Consider the following 18,474-nt stretch of genomic DNA (forward strand, 5'->3'; position numbering starts at 1 on the left):
CAGAGGAGAACGCACTAATGAAGTCTTATGTTGCCTTGATAGGAGATGGCAACCTAAAGTGACTACAATCATTGAATCCAAGGATCTAGACTCCATGCCTTTGGCAACTCTCTTTGGAAAGCTTCAGGAGCATGAAATGGAGCTTGGTCGGCTGACAATGAATGAGGAGTACGATCACAAGGAAGGGAATATCTCTCAAAGCTTCAACATCACAACCCAATGAAGAGATAAATGATGATGACTCCGATTCAGACATTGACGATGAAATGCTAAATCTCCTCGTACGAAAATTTGGAAACTTCTTGAAAAAGAAAGGAGGATTTAGACGATTCCAGAAGAAAGAAGCGCGTGAATCAACCAGAAAAGGCAAGACAAAGGAGCACTTCCTACCTAAAAATGAAGTATCAGTGCCCCTCCTACCTAAAAATGATTGTCGCGACCCGATTTTCGGTTGGAAGACCGGCTCTACGACTTAGGGAGAGGCGAACTCAGATTCTACCTCTTCCGATTGATTTGGAGTCGCCACTACGTTTTTTGCGGTTGAAACGTAGAAAACTCTTTTTATGCCCAAATTGGATAATATGGTCTTTAGACAGAGATTCTGGGCTCGGGAGTCGATTACGAATCGGGGAAGGTATCAGCACCCCGTCCGCCCGTATTAAAACGGTACCCTCGCTAATAACATGGACTTTTATACCCTTAAAAATTATCCATTTAAAATTATTTATTTTATTATCGAGCCTGACAATATTGACTTTGGTCCTACGTACCCCTATGAAGGAGATCAAGGCTTACGTAGTTCTAGTTCGAAAATTATTTAGCTACTTTGGTTGATTGTTAGTGATTTAGAAAATACCGATAGGTTTAAAAATGTTAATTTATTGAATTGGTTAATATATAATTGTTTTGGTTCAATGAGACTAATAGTTCAGGAACGATGTTGGTCATAGACCTTCTCCTCATTTCCGGGGAGTTAGAGACGACTCGAACCATAACCTCACTATAAAAATCCCATAAAATTTATTTGGTAAAATAGTTTCTAATTATTCGCATTTAGAATTTGGATGATAAAATAGTTTATTAATTATATATATAGAACTAATAGTTTAGAGACGGTGTTGGTTGTAGACCTTCTTCTCATTTTCGGAGAAGTTAGAGACAACTCGAACCATAACCTTACTATAAAAATTCCATAATTAATTTGACAGTGCATTATCTTTATAATTATATATTAAAATAGGTTTGAGAACTACTTAAATCTAAGGTGGTTGTGAGATACATGTTTTATTAGGCTTAAATCTTTTATCAAATATCAGTGTAATTTAGATTAAAGAACACAAACATTACCTGATAATCATAAGATATAACACATATCAATTACTTTCATTTTTACTAAAATTGCCTAAAACTAATGGTGCTGGAACAAATAAAACAACTAAAACAAAAAAATAAAAATAAGGAATGAATTAAATAAAGGAACTAATGAAGGAAGGAATTAAGTAATGAAAAAGGGGGTTCCCTTTGTGGTTTCACGCAGAAACCCAAATTGGAAGGGAATTGAAATCCCTAATACCCAATTCCCTCTCCTCTCTCAACGACGGCAGCGGCGAAGGATGGTGCGACGGTGGCAGCGACAAGGAGCGGAGTATTTCCCTACCACACGGTTATTAAGTCGTGTCCCCTCTCTTCCCTTCTTTGGTTCCGTCTCCTGCGGTGGCGACTGTGATTCGTCGGTAATGTCACTACAAGGCGGTGGTTCGCGGTGGTTCGGGCTTCTCTTCTCCTCCACTCTAATGGGTTGCGGTTCAGGTGATGATGGTTCTTGGACGAGGAGGTTATCCGCGGTTGGGATCCCTACATCCTCTTTAGCTCCGATGAAGGTGAACTCATCTCCTTCTTCACTTTTCGTTTCTTATTCGATTGGCTTCGGTACTGTTGGTTTGCTGTTTGGGTTTTTTCGGTAGGGGAATCGAGGGAGAATGAAGACGGTATGGTTAAGTGGTTCGCGGTGGCTTAAGGTGGTTCTGTTTTCGCCCCCGGTGACTTGTGGTGGTTCCGAATCAGTAATCACTTATTTATTTATTTATTTTCTTTTGTCAATTCGATGCCCTCTATTGATTCTTACTTTAGCTATTTTTCAGGAACTCATACTACTTTAATTGATTTTAACAGAATGATACTTCAGAGTCGTTCATGGCTGGGCCGAAACCGAAAAAAGTGCTGAGGATATACGCTGCATCGACTAAACCGAAATGTAATCTGGATTTGGTATGGTCATCTGTTGGTATTTGGTTGATGCCGGATTCATACCGTGATTATTATATTGTTCTATTTGCACTCTTTATGCTCTAGCTATTGAATACAAACCAAGCCCTTAATTTTATGATATAAACATTTGAAGGTGTAACATATATCCCTCTTGATACATATTGATTGGAATGCATTTCTATTTGTAAGCATTTGAGAAAGAAAAAAAAAGAAAAGAAAGGAGAAATGAGTGACTTACCTGAGTTATGCTTCTTCCTTCCTATTCCTCCGGATCTCTATGATGTATGGTGTCCAATGTTTTGTTACGATCTCTTTTCTACCTGTTTCTGGATACCTTTTTGCAATATCGCTTAGTTGGTTCCTCTTGTGGTTATGTATGTGTATGTATGCTATGTTATGTTATAAGAATATGAGCTTCGAATGCTTCTTCCTTTCTCCTGATTATTCCCTCTAATTTTCTGATTGTTCTCTTTTTATCACTGTTGCAATGCTTTTCTCTCTTTTTTTGTATTCTTTCTCTTTTGCTTTCTTTCTGCTGAATGTATGTGTGTAGCAATGGTGTCCCTGGTGATGAATGGAACTGCTATTTATAGCCGAGTATGAGTCAGTGCAGAAACCTTTCAAATTACCAACTGAAAAGCTTACATATCCCATGACTTTTGCTTTCTGATTTTAATATTAAAACTGCCTATGAATGCTGCCCATGATTGCTGATTCGTAACTGCTCATGGCATTCTGGTGACTGCTTCAGAGTTGCCTAAATGACGGATTAAATGCACACGTAACTGATGACAGGTTCCTGGGTCTGCTGAGTTGGTTTCTGGCAGCTTACCATTGTTTCAATTGCTCAATAACTGCCTTATTTATGGCTGTTTGTAACTGAATATTCCATTCTTTGATGTCTCTGCTACTTACCATGTGTTTCTGCTGCCAATGACACTTTAATTGTGACTCTTTCAATTTCTTCCTGATTGTTCTCTTCATTCATTGATTTAGCATTTCTTATTCTTTGTACGTTTTACTAGTCATTTTATTAATGAATAAGGTCCCATAACGTATGCAAATTCTGGAGCAGTGAGTTTATTCAGGTGATCCTCAACATTGTTGTATCAGCATAAAGATGACAAAGTTATAAGTGCTTGCTGTAGGTATGCACTTACGACCCTTAACCGTATTTGGGAATTATTGGATAGCTGGATCAGATTGTGTATTTGTTTCATCCTCAACATAATTTAATTGCTTTGAGCATGTTAGTGTTGTTCTATTGTTTTGTGCATATGCTTTTCTTCCCCCCCCCCTTTTTTTGCAGTTGGAAGTTGGCCATAGAAGATAACTTGTACGTCCAGTATTGATCAATTGTTCGTGATTCGCTTAGGGTTGCGAGGCTGAAGTGACTCCCCTTCGTTAGATCTGGATGCGGTCTCCTTCAACCTTAAGTTTGCATTTGTAGCCTTATGGGAGGAAAAGAACAAAATGATGTAATATTCATGCGTTGAACCTTTTTAAGTTTCTTATTATTATTTATTCTTGCTCATAGAGAAATATTTAGAAAATGTAACCCAGTACGGGATGGGAACTCTTGTCCATGTTTTAGCATTTTAATGTGGCCTCTTTTTTGATATAAACGATATTATTGCCATCCTCTTTTTTAGCTGCGAGAATCAGGTGCTGGAATTGTTTAATAGCCATAGCAATATGCGTCAATGCACTATATCGAAGTGGCTTAGGTTCCTTGTGTTGTGAGACTTATGAATGTACTAATCATCCTAGAGTGGATAACCACTGTGAGGGTACTCGTTGTATGTAAATTACTTTAGAAGACATAATTGATTTTTTTTAGCATTACCCGCGTATGACTCATATCAATAATATTAATCTGCAACTTGATTATCCCAATGCTCTGGTGGATATAGAAATGGTGTTATATTTTTTATGCTAAAAATAAAAAGTAAATGTAGGACAAATTTGGGTGTTCACAATGATTGATTCATAAAAGAGCACTCCCCGAGAACTCAAGCCAAAGAAAGCCTACATTGTCTGGGATGAACCCCAGGAAGAAACAATATCAAGCACCTCAGATGAAGAGGAGACCGCAAAACTGTGCTTAATGACGACAACAAATGAGGCTTGCGGATCAGACAGCAAAGATACTTCAGATGAGGTATACTCTGACACATCATCCTCTTCTTCTAATTCTCCATCATATGAAGTACTATATAATGCTTATGTTGAAATGCATGAAGAACTTGAGAAGTTGACAAGAGTAAGCAATGATAGAAAATGAATCATATTGCTAAATGAACAAAAACTAAATCAATTACAAAAAGAATTAGACGAATTAAAATTGGAAAATGAAACCCTAGATCTGATTTTTTCTTGTACTTCATGCGACTGCTCGAAAACTAATTTATATCAAAATACTACTTGTGAGTCTTGCGAAGACTTGAAAAATGAAAACCTTACATTAACTGAAAAACTCGCAAAACTCACAAATAGTAAACAACAATTAGATACTCTGCTTAGCAAAACTAGGAATGTTGGTAATCGTACTGGGTTAGGTTATGTTCCCCCATCCCATAAGAAGAGACCATATAGGAGACCTCTAACACGTCAGTACAAAAATAAAAATAATAATAGAGTCCCTACTTTGTGGCACATATGGCCATACATCTCATGCATGCTATATCAGGAGATATGGGATACGCAATGGTGTTTATACTTGGGTAAGAAAGGGAAACAACTCCCTCACTACTAACACAAAAGGACCCAATATAATTTGGGTACCTGAAACTAGCAAATAATCTTTTTGCAGGTATGTCTTCGAGCACATGGACAAAACTGGTATCTTGACAGCAACTGCTCGAGACATATGACTGGGGACAAGTCAAAATTCCTAGACTTGTCATTGAAAGAAAAAGGATTCGTCACCTATGGAGACAACAACAAAGGAAGAATCTTGGGCACCGGAAAGATTGGCAACTCAACCCACACTCTAATTGAAAACGTTCTATACGTAGAAGGTTTGGAACATAACTTGTTAAGCATAAGCCAACTATGCAACAAAGGTAATATCGTGTCGTTTGATTCTAACTGTTGTATCATTCGTGATGTAATATCTAATAATGTTAAGTTTGTCGGATATCGAGTAAATAATATTTATATGGTCAATCTGGAAGATGTCACTTCTCTATTTTCAAAATGTCGTATTTCAAAAGAAGACGACATCTGGCTTTGGCATAGACGCGTCGCTCATATACATATAAAGCACTTAGAAAAACTATCAAAAAATAATTTAGTAATTGGTCTTCCATAACTCGATTTTGAAACACAAGATTCCTGTGACATGTGTCAAAAATGTAAACAAATCAGGAACTCTTTTAAGAAAAAGAATGTGATATCCACTACCAGACCATTGGAGCTTCTCCACATGGACTTATTTGGACCATCACAAATAATGAGTTTTGGTGGGAGCTATTACGCTTTAGTTATTGTCGATGATTTCTCTAGATGCACTTGGACTTTATTTTTAGCATCAAAGATCGATGCCTACAAATCTTTTAAATGTCTAGCCAAGCAAATTCAAAACCAGTCTAACCTAAAGATTATTTACATTCGATCCGACCATGGTGGTGAATTCGGAAATAATAAATTTAATAAATTTTGTAGTAAGTATGATATTATGCATCAGTTCTCAGCCCCTCGAACCCTTCAACAAAATGAAGTTGTTGAGAGGAAAAATAGAGTTCTAGAGGAACTCGCCAGGACTATGCTAAATGAGAGCAAGGTCCCAAAATATTTCTGGGCTGATGCAATTCACACATCATGTTATGTAATGAACAAAATACTACTTTGACCTACTTCTTCGAAAACACCGTATGAAATTTTTAAAGGTCGAAAACCAAATATTGCTCATCTTCACGCTTTCGGGTGCAAATGCTTCATTTTAAATAATGGAAAAAGAGCTTTGGGAAAATTTGACTCGAAAGCTGATGATGGCATATTCTTTGGATATTCATTACATAGCAAGGCATTCAGTGTATTTAACAAGTATACCATGCAAGTAGAAGAATCTATTCATGTACATTTTGACGAATCTTCTCCAAAAGAGAAGAGAAAGGTCTTTTCTGATGATATTTCAGGAACAATTGATGAGGTACCTAACCAGGACATGGATGGAATCCAACAAGAAGTGGAGCAAACAACAACAGAGCAACATCAGGATATGCCTATCGAGTGGAAAACAAAGAAGGCTAGGTGCTAGGTGATATATCTACGGGAGTGGTAACCCGTAGCTCTTTATGAAACTTCTGTAATTTTTTTGCATTTGTATCTCAAATAGAGCCTAAGACCATTGATGAAGCCATTGAGGATGTTCACTGGGGTATAGCTATGCAAGAAGAGCTAAACCAGTTCGAGCGAAATAATGTGTGGGACTTGGTCCCCAAACCAAAATATCATCCAATAATTGGCACCGGATGGGTCTTTCGTAATAAGCTAGATGAATCTGGCTTAATAATTAGAAATAAGACTCGCTTAGTGGACAAGGGCTACAACTAGGAGGAAGGCATCGATTATGATGAGACCTACGCTGTGTAGCCAGACTTGAAGCCATTAGGATGCTCTTATCTTTTGCATCAATCATTAACTTTAAACTATTTCAAATGGATGTTAAAAGTGCCTTTTTAAATGGATACATTCAAGAGGAGGTGTATGTTGACCAACCACCGGGGTTTGAGAACTTCAAATACCCGAACCACGTACATAAACTCAAGAAGGCCCTCTATGGCCTAAAACAGGCTCCCAGAGCCTGGTACGACAGATTGAGTTCGTTCCTACTTGAAAAAGGGTTCGAAAGAGGTTTGGTCGACACCACTCCCTTCATCCGTAGATCAAATAATCATGTTTTACTCGTGCAAATATATGTTCATGATATTATCTTCGGATCTACTAATGACATCCTTTGTAAGGAGTTTTTTGAGTTGATGCAGGGGGAGTTTGAGATGTCGATGATGGGAGAGCTGACCTTCTTTCTTGGACTTCAAATAAAACAAATTGAAAGCGACATCTTCATCCATCAGTCGAAGTATTGCAAAGAACTATTGAAGAAGTTTGACATGGAGCAACGTAAGGATGCATCTACACCTATGGCATCTGCATGTTATCTGGCCAAAGATGAAAAAGGAAAAGCGATTGAGGTAACCAAATATCGTGGGATAATTGGCTCTTTATTATACTTAACTGCTAGCTGCCCCGATATCATGTTCAGTGTTTGTATGTGTGCTAGGTTTCAAGCTTTGCCAAAAGAATCACATTTTATTGCTTTAAATATGAGATTATGGTATCCTAGGATGCCTCATTAAATATGGGATTATGGTATCCTAGGGATGCCTCATTATCCTTGGTAGGTTACTCCAATTTTGACTTCGCTGGGTGTAAGTTGGATCGTAAAAGCACTAGTGGGACTTGTCACCTATTAGGCAGCTCCCTGGTTGCATGGCACAACAAAAAGTTAGCTTGCGTTGCTTTGTCCACCGCTGAAGCGGAATACATTGCCGCTAGCATGTGTTGCGCTCAAATCCTTTGGATGAAGCAGCAACTTAAGGACTTTGGGCTCATATTAGAAAAGATCCCTATCAAGTGTGATAACACGAGTGCTATTAACCTATCCAAGAATCCCGTTGTGCATTCTAGAACAAAGCATATTGAGATAAGACATCATTTCTTGCGTGATCATGTTCAAAAAGGGGATTGCATATTAGAATTTGTTGAAACCTCTAAACAATTAGCAGATATTTTCACCAAGCCCCTCTCACGAGATACTTTTTATGTTCTTCGAAGAGAACTAGGAATTCTTGATGAAAAATATCTTGATTAATACTTCTCTTGTGATTGTCTTGCATGATCTCTTTGAATGTGTCAAACATTATGATTAAAATGCTTATGACCTTCTGTATAAATCATGATTATATGTCTAAAAACATTTGAATTACTTGTGATTGCTTAAAAACCCTTCACCCAATAAAGTTTGATACCCCTTGCATGCTTAAAAATAGTAAAAACGCTATATCTGACATAGTTAATCGATTAAGACAATGCATTAATCGATTACCTGAATAATTTTTTGTAAAAACCTGTGACTTTTCTAACAGTTAATCGATTAAGTCAAACCGATAATCGATTAACGGGTGCTCTATATCAGAAACAGTGGCATTTTTTTTAAAAACCTCATTCATGTCCTTTCTCTCAAATCTCAGAGGAGCACGTCCAACACTATCCTAAGCTTCATCCTAGCCCCAAATCCATTCCTCCCACTACATTCCAACTCCATTATCCATCTTCCTCATCTTCTATTTTCAAGAAACCCTCTTTCCCCAAACTGAAAACCCTAACCTAGGTTTCCCTCAATCCCTCTTGTAAACCTTCATCACGGTTCAGTTCTAATTACAATGGACAAAGGACGTGGAAAAAGAATCAAAACTACCGCGTGCTCCAAAAGTCGCACCCTCTCAACTAGCAAGGGAGGTCCGTGGGGACCCATATTATTCACTGATTTTACAAGAAACAAGGCTGCAGAAATTTCAAGGAAGGAAACCTACATACATTCAGTTTGCTAATGTGGATTGACTTGTGGAACAAAACTTCGAGTTTCCGATTGGTTTGCAAGCCTATCTTAGCCTATGTTTTGATGAAGACAAGGTTCTAACAAAGCTTGAAGATGGCTCAACAATCAACATGCCTTATACTCATTTGGTCATATCTAGAATAGGAAGTAAATTGAGTCTATAGCCTAATTAGTCTGGGATGTGTGCCATAGTAAGTGAGTATAGGTTAGGTGAACCTAGATGCTAGTCTCTTAAGCCATCATAATTGAACTACCATATTCATGAGATACATCATCTAATTAATCGTATGTTCATGCATATATTATACATGTTATTTGTGCATATTAGGCATAATATAAATGGTAAAACATGTATACATATTTCACATAACATATGAGAAGTTTGCCTTGTGAAACATATGCATAAATGCTCTAGTTAATCGATTAGCAGGTAAGCTTAATCGATTAACGTAACTGACTTTCTATTGAATGTGTGCTTTCTGTTTTAACTGATTTGGATGTCATTATGTAAGTCCGTTAATCGATTAAAGGGTAGTCTTAATCGATTAACGTGTCTGTTTTATGTTATAACTGAGATCTGTTTTAGCTGTTATAACTGCTTAACTGTTTAACTGTTTTTGCAATGTCTTTAACTACTTATTCACTATGCTATAAATATGAGGCTTCACTGAGAGCTCATAAGCATTCATTCTATCTGTTGAGGGCTGTATTAGAAAGCATTTTCATTTGCATTTTCACTGTTTGTTTTGCATGAGAGTTGCATGTGTGATAAGAGAGATTATGCTGTTTTTCTGTAACATGCTTTATGTTTCTGCATAATTTGATATTCATTTGATATTGCTCACATGATCATGCATTAGATTCTTATTGAAAGAAACTTGTTGTATACTGTATTCTGATTAATTCACTTTTATATTGATGGCTTAATTGATTAGGATAAGGGTTAATTGTTAGTCTTTACATTGTAACATTTTAGGCTTTATGTGCTCAGAATACCTTGATTTTAACGTGTGTTGTGTAGTCTGGATTTGTCTCTTGTTGTGAAATCACCACTGATATTGAGGTTCTTCACCAAGGTAGGGAGGTCTTTATTTGAGGATAAGATTCTTGGCTGAGGCTTGTTTGCAAGAAAGGTTTTCTCAAGAGGCGAAAGGGTAGAAGTCAAACCAGGTTTTAGAGATCCTAGATTTCAAGAAGAGAGCATCCCTTGTGCTTGTAAATTGAATTGGTAACTGTATCTAATTCAATATTAAGAAGAAAGAAAATATCCCTGATCTAGAAGGGGAGGTCTGGATGTAGTTTGTAGTGGACCGCAAACGAACCAGGATAAAAATACTTTTGCACTGTTCTTTCTTTCTTTATCTTGTTTTCTGTTTCTTGTATTGATATGCTGAATATATACTTGATAATTTGGATATATGTTTAATGTTGTATTGTTAACACTTGTATGCAATATAATCTGAAATATATATGTTTAAAGTGTATCTTATCTGTTGTGCAAATTGCTTGTTTAATCAATCTGTTCTATAACTGTGTTAATCGATTAAACCCTTCCGTTAATCGATTAACTTGACAGTTTTTCTAGGTTGTTGGGTTGTTGTTAAATAGCGGTAATTTTTAACCGCCACAGCTATTCAACCCCCCTTCTAGGTGTTCCTAGACCACTGATACCTAACAAAAGACAGACATGTAGTGCTTGTCAAATGGGTAAACAAACAAAAACTTCTTTTAAACCTAAGAATGGAGAATTCATGGAGATCATCCTATTGACAACATTATTAGTGATATATGTAAGGGTGTCACTACCCGTTTAATGCTAGAAAATGCTTGTCTAAACATGGCCTTCATTTCTTAAATAGAACCCTCCAAGATTTATGATGCAATCAAGGATGAACACTAGATTCTTGCAATGCAAGAAGAGTTAAACCAGTTTGAGAGAAATGAAGTTTGGGAACTTGTTCCTAGACCTAAAAATAGGCATGTCATAGGAACCCGTTGGGTATTTCGAGATAAATATGATGAAAATGGTATTATTGTTAAAAATAAGGCTAGACTAGTAGCCCAAGGATAAAATCAGGAATATGGTATAGACTTTGATGAAACCTTCGCTCAGGTTACTATACTTGAAGCTATTAGGCTATTACTTGCATATGCATGTTCTTTAAATTTTCAGCTATATCAAATGGACGTAAAGAGTGCTTTTCTAAATGGATATATTCAAAAAGAACTGTTTGTAGAACAACCTCCTAGTTTTGAAGATTATAAACATCCTTCTCATGTTTATAAATTAAAGAAAGCTCTCTATGGCTTGAAGCAAGCTCCACGAGCATGGTATGATCGTCTAACCAATTTTTTTACTTGAAAAATGATTCACCAAAGGGAAGGTCGACACTACACTATTTATAAAGAAAATAAATCATCATACTCTTCTTGTCCAAATTTATGTAGATGATATTATTTTTGGTTCTACTAATGAAGTTTTGTGTAGTGATTTTGGCAAAATGATGCAATGAGAGTTTAAAATGTCCATGATGGGGAAGTTGAATTACTTCCTTGGATTACAAATCAAACAACTTGATAATAACATTTTTGTAAGTTAATCCAAGTATTGTAGAGATTTGCTGAAAAGATTCGATATGGATGATTGCAAGCCAATAACTACTCCTACGGGATCTAGTACGTACGTCAATACAGACGAAGCTAGAAAATACATTGAAATATCAAAGTATCAAGGTATGATTGGATCTCTTTTATATTTAGCTACCAGTAGACCTGATATCATGTTTAGTGTATGTCTGTGTGCTTGCTATCAATCTAAACCAAAAGAATCACACTTAGTTATTGTTAAGAGAATTATGAAATATCTTAAAGGCACAATTGACGTTGGGCTGTGGTATCCAAAAGGAAGTACATGTGATTGGTTGGTTATTTGGATTCAGATTTTGCTGGATACAAAACTGAGAGGAAAAGTACAAGTGGTACTTGTCATATTTTAGGAAATTCTTTAGTCTCTTGGTCTTGCAAGAAACAAGCACGTGTTGTCCTAAGTATTGCTGAAGCTGAATATGTAGCAACAGGTAGTTGTTGTGCCCAAGTGTTGTAGCTTAAACAACAATAGATAGTTTATCAATAATGACAGCCAATTGAAATTTCTCATCTAGAGGCATACCCTCAGATATAATTTTACGAGCAATTCTCTATATCTCATGGGGCTGAGAATCTTTTGATTTATCATCAATCATCTGATACTTGAAGTACCTGCTAACATCATACTTTTTAGTCTCAGCTTCCTCAATATCATATTTTTTCTCAAGTGCATACCAAAATAATTTTGCAGACTTATATGGGCTGCAGTAATCATAGAGGTAATCAGACAACTCATTAAGAATGAAATTCTTACATAGGTAATCATTTTCATTCCAAAGAGCTATATTAAGTCAGTTTATCATTCTCCTCTTTTTTAGCTTTCTCCGACACTACTAGGACATCAGTTTTCAAAACATGAACAAATTTTCTCATAATGAGCAAAAATATATTCCATCTTATGTTTTCATCATTTGAAATTAGTCTCACCAAACTGAAATGGTTTGTTAAGGTCTGTCGCCAAAAATATTTGGCCCAGTAATATTCTCTACGAATACCATTGCAATAGGAAACGTCTTAAAATTGTTGTTACCATAGCTCGCATCAATTCTAAATTCAATGAAAGATTACTTATTTGTTGAGTGATGATCAAGTCGCTCTTTTTAAAAGATATCATGACACTACCCAAAATGTGCAAGCAGTCTATCAACCACGTTGTCCCTAGGATAAAACAACTCAGTTCTCTGTTATCGAATTCTTACTACACTGTAAGAACCAATCTCGAATACATCCACCATAATCTGGCTACCATTGCCAATTCTTGAAATTTCCATAGTATGGCTACCCGTGCCAATTCTATTTTCTCACAATCTGACTACCAGTGCCAGTTCTCGAAATTCACACAATTTGGATGTATGTGCCAATTCTAGTACCACGAAAATAAAGAGGGAAAAGTATGCCGAAAATGCATCGGCAAAGATTATGAGGGAGAAAGAAGAATTTGAGGAATAGAGAACTCAACTTGGGACAAGAAAATATGAGAGGAGGAGACATCTATTTATAACATTTTTTCCAAGTTCCTCCACCATCCAATGTGAGATTTGTGAGCTATTTTTGAAAATTCTTCCAATGTGGGACTTGTGAACTTTTTTATTTCACACCCATAATTCCCCACTAATGGCCTCTAGAAAAGCAAGTTCCAATAAATAGTTGAAGCGTCTAGGCTGACTTAGGCATCAGGCAACCTTTTGATTTTCTCCCATTTTTTGTATAATTGTAATTTCCCTTTTGAATAAGTGGTTCTAGACCCAACTAGGCTAAAATCTACATTTTTATTATGATATATGTGATATGTTGGATGTTATCCTTCCATTCATATTGTCCTGGTAGGGTTAATCCAAAAGTCTTTGGAAACAAATCACTTCAAAATTGCACCACATTCAAATGAGTTGCCCTAATTTTTGTTTGAGATACTTATTAACGATTCTTGTTGGGCTTTTGTATATTTTTTGGTTTCTTTATTTTTCTACACTTTGATGGATGAGTAGTTTTATTTGACTTACTTTGGATTCTTTATCATCTAGATTAGATAGGGGATATTGTTAGGTATCAGTGGTCTAGACACACCTAGAAGGGGGGGGGGGTTGAATAGGTGTAGCGGTTATCAATTACCGTTTCTCGCACCAAAACCAGTTCTGGAAAATAGCCCAAGTAATCGATTAACCACTGGGCTTAATCGATTAACACGTAATAGAAACAGAATTACCAGATTGGCTTATTGCACAGTTATTTACCAACAAACAAGTAGAGATACAACATATATTTTTATGCGCAATTAACAAGGATATGGCAAAGTATCAGTATGCCAAATATCAACTTCAAACACGAATAAAACAGTTTGAATTATAAAAGAGATTGAGAGAGAACAACTTGCACAAATGGATTTTTATCCTGGTTCGTTTGCGGGTCCACTTGCAAACTACATCTAGGCCTCCCCTTCTGATCTTGGGAGATTTCTATTCACTATATTGAAAACTTTGTATTGTCACATACACCAATTTAATTACAAGACTCTAGACGCTTCTTTCTTGAATTCCAAGAACCTCTAACCCCAGGCAAGATCCTCGCTCTAAATTCAAGACCTCCAAGCCTTGGTGAAGATTCACTTAATCTCAATGGTGGTAAGACACCAAGAGACTAAACCCAATGCACAAAACAGTATACAAAAACAGAGTTTTACTAAGCACTAAAATGCTCAAATTACAACAATGAAAACTCAAAAATTAACCTACACTCAAGTAACACAAGCCATCATGAACGTATGCGAGTTAATACAAAACATATAACTCAAAATATTTATCTAAAATCTCTAAAAAGAATGAACGGACATGCAAGAAAGAATGAATGAGATTAAGCACATGAAAACAACATGCAATACATCATGAACAATATGAACTAAGCCTGTTAATCTCTCTTTCTCACACATGCATCTATCTTCTGCCTATTATGCAGTAAATCACGAAAATTATGCTCTCTAATACTTTCTACACAATAATATGCAATGCTACATGTTTCTACAATTTTCCAGAACTTATACAAAACATATTTGACCCTTCAAACCATTATTTTCAGTTACGCAGTTAAAACAACAATTATAATAGAAAATAGACACGATAATCGATTAAGTCACCACGTTAATCGATTAACCAACATATATCAAAACATGATTAAATGGTAAACTACTTATATGTTATGCTTGACTCCTATACATGTTTTAGCAATTATGTTATGCCTAATATGCACATATAACATGTGTGATTAATGCATGAACATATAATAAACTAGATGATATGCCTCATGAATATGATATGTCAATATTAATGGCTTGTGAGACTTGCATCTAGGTTTACCTAACCTAGACCCACTAACTAAGGCACACATCCCAGACAACTTAGAAATATAACTCTGTTGATATAAACTAGTATAGATATGACCAATGAGTTCTAGGCATATTGATTGTTGAGCCATCTTCAAGCTTTTACTAACTTCTTGTGTTCATCAAAACATAGGCAAAATATTGCTAGTGCAATCCTTGACACTTTGCACTTTCAGATATGGTGTATGAATGGTTTAAAAGTGTGTATTTACTCATTCATATTTGAATATGAAGAAAAATAGTTGAGAAACCTAGGTTATTGATACTTAAGGGTAATTCAGAAAAATCCCTTTTCATAAAGTCTAGGCTTGAATGAGGTTAATATCGATATCTTCTTAGTGTATAGGAATTACAAAAAATCCTTATGTCATTAAAAAAACATGCATAAGGATTAGCATTATTTTGGGTCATATATTTGCATCATCATCTCTATCATTTTAAGTTTGAATCAAATATATCATGTTAATGCATGAGTTAGTTTTATTTGTTTGCTTTTCTTAATGAATACGATTTGTGAATGACATATGAAATGGAAATTTGCATGATAAATCCATCAACGTATACTTGTTAAAAAAATATGCAGTAAAAAATAAATCTTTATTCTTGAAATGAAAATGTAGGTGGCCCATTATTTGATGACCCTAAGCATTGGGGAGAAAAATAGGGGTTTCAAATTACAACTTGACTGGTTTTTCCCCGAGCTCTACCAACTTCAACTTTTGATCTCTTGATTTGATTTTGCCACAGTTCTTAATTGAAGATGAGTGTTATAAGGGTATTTAGGAGCAATAGTGATTCAATCTAGTTTTTTTAAAATTTTTGGAATACGAATTTTATATTAAAACCATTTCATTTCCATTGATAAATGTTGGTATAGTAAGAAACTTCATGCACTACTTGATTACTATGATGCATACCCTAATAGCTTCTAATGCTTTGACAACAATCTTGGAGGAAACCCAATGAGTTAGACCAAGATTGCATCTAGATTGTTCTTTTAGCATTACCTAATAAACATATTTCCCTGTATTTGGTGTCATGGGGGAGTATCCCATAAAGTCGCTTGTAGTTGACGACAATTTCAAAGGAGACCTACAGTTTCATACCTAGATTTCATATATTAGGTGGAAGATATTTTTACTCCTTTGAGTTACTTTGGATAGCAGAATGCTAGAAGAACAATGAGAACTGCTATATATGTCTTTACCAAAAATATCTCATAAAAAGGAATGTCATTATAGAAGATAAGAAATGTATGCATGGTTGGATGGCGATGCATGAGATACAATTATGATGCTTGTTATTTTGGAATTTATGTTTATGCACATATGAACTGATGCATAAAATTGCATATGATGCATGTGATTTTTCATTTTAATGCATGTGATTTTTCATTTTAATGCATGTGATTTTTCATTTTTAAAGCATGAAACTAGTTTAAAATGCATCTTAGATGCATACGATTAAGATAACTATTGAATGTTGTGTTTGAAATGTTTGAAAATGTATGATATGATTTTTTATGTTAATGGATGAGCAAATTTATGGTAATACATTAAATGAACATGGTGTAACACTAGATCAAAAGCATGCTATTATAATGTCTGAAATTAAATGTTTATATGATATATTTTTCTTTTTAATTAGACATTTTAATGGATGAATGAAAGTGTTGGGGATTCTTGAAACATGTATTGTTTTAGTCCCACATTGCCTAATATTGGAACAGAGCAAAGTGACTAATTTCATATATTAGACTCAAGTCTCATGTTATAATGTGCAACAGATATAAGCATCATTAAAAGCACAAAATAGAAACACCTCATGGGAACTTGGGCACATGGGTGTGTTAGGGCTTGTAATGTTTATTCTCTAATAATATCTTGGTAGTCGCTCAACGCTCTTAAGGACGTAGGCACAATTGGTCGAACCAAATTACCAAACTATCGTGTTTCTTCTCTTCTATTTATTTTATGAACTTTATTTGATTGCTTGTGGCTAACATTGCATAATGGTCGCTTCTGCTACACCAACAATTTGTTAGGTATCAGTGGACAAAACACACCTAGGGGGGTTGAATAGGTGTCGTAGTTATCAATTACCACTTTTCGCATCAAAGCCCAATTCTGGAAAAAGCTCCAGTTAATCGATTAACACACAAAAAACAGGAAGTTGCAGAATGACTTCTTGCACAGCCACTCACCGATGTTCAAGAATAGATAAAGCATATATTTTTGTACAGAATTAAACTAGATACAAAAACCTAATAGTATCCAAAATATCAGCTAATATCATGCAATAATAAGACTTGAAATATAAAGAGATAAGCGATACAAAAAGCCTGCAACAAGGAATTTTATCCAGGTTCGTTTGCGGGTCCACTTGCAAACTACATCCAGGCCTCCACATCTGATCGCAGGAGATTTTCTTTACTAATATTGAATAGAATGTATAGTTACATGCAAACTTCCAATACAACACATAGACACTCCCTTCTTGAATCCAAGAACCCGCTTTCTTGGTTTGACTCTCACAATCGCCTAAGAAAACCTTTCTTACGATCTAGCCCCAACCAAGAACTTATTCTAAACTCAAGACCTCTAAGTCTTAGTGAAGACACATCGAATCTCTTAGGTTGTAAGACACCAAGAGACAAATTCCCTTATTACAAAAACAGTACAAAAATAGAGTTTTATAAAGCAAAATTTTGCTCAAAATATTACAATTAAAATCCATATTCAAAACTCACATGATAATATTAATATGTATGAGTTTATAAAATTGCAGAAACACAGAATTTCTACCCTAAAATTATCTTAAAGAAATGCAACAAAACATGCAAGAAAAGATAGGAATGTTTATCACGAAAACCACATGCAATATAATGACAATTAAAGCCTAAGCATGATACTATCTCTTACTATCTCACAATGCATTGCACTTTACCTATATGACACAATTAAGCATGTAAATATGCAACTAGCAATTTCTAAAAATGAATGATATGATGTATGGTACATGATCTGAAAACACGGTTTTTATGGAAAAACTTTTTGAGTCCCATTTAATCAATTAAGTACCCATTTAATCGATTAACAGGTTGTTGGGAATAACTATTTTCAGGTTTTTAGTTATCTGTTAAAACCATAATCACGTTATTCGATTAAATCATCCCTTAATCAATTAACTAGCACATTTTCAGCTAAATGATTAAATGGTAAACAACCATATGTTATGCTTATCAACTATACATGTTTTACCAATATATTATGCCTAAGATGCAAAAGTAACATGTACGATTCATGCATGAACACATAATGATCTAGATGGAATGTCTCATGTAAATGAAATGATTATTTTTAAGGCTTGTGAGAATTGCATCTAGGTTTACCTAACCTAGAATCAATATCTACGGCACACATCTTAGACTTCTAAAAATAACTATATTAAAGAATCTAGTCTAGATATGAAACCCTCAAGTCCACGACATGTTGATTTATTGAGTCATCTTCATGCTATCCCTAAATCCTTGTCTTCATCTAAACATATGCAATCCAATAGTGCT

The 18,474-nt window shown here is 35.3% G+C and overlaps 1 long non-coding RNA gene across 1 annotated transcript; it reads left to right on the top strand.

The window, feature by feature from the left end:
* The first annotated feature begins 3,079 nt into the window (after nt 1–3,079).
* Nucleotides 3,080–3,912, top strand: LOC109341387. The gene is made up of 2 exons (XR_002106950.1): nt 3,080–3,416; nt 3,578–3,912. It is a non-coding gene; the product is annotated as an uncharacterized LOC109341387 (long non-coding RNA).
* Nucleotides 3,913–18,474: the final 14,562 nt, after the last annotated feature.

Source organism: Lupinus angustifolius, unplaced genomic scaffold (genome assembly GCF_001865875.1).
Source record: "Lupinus angustifolius cultivar Tanjil unplaced genomic scaffold, LupAngTanjil_v1.0 Scaffold_452, whole genome shotgun sequence".
NCBI lineage: Eukaryota > Viridiplantae > Streptophyta > Magnoliopsida > Fabales > Fabaceae > Lupinus > Lupinus angustifolius.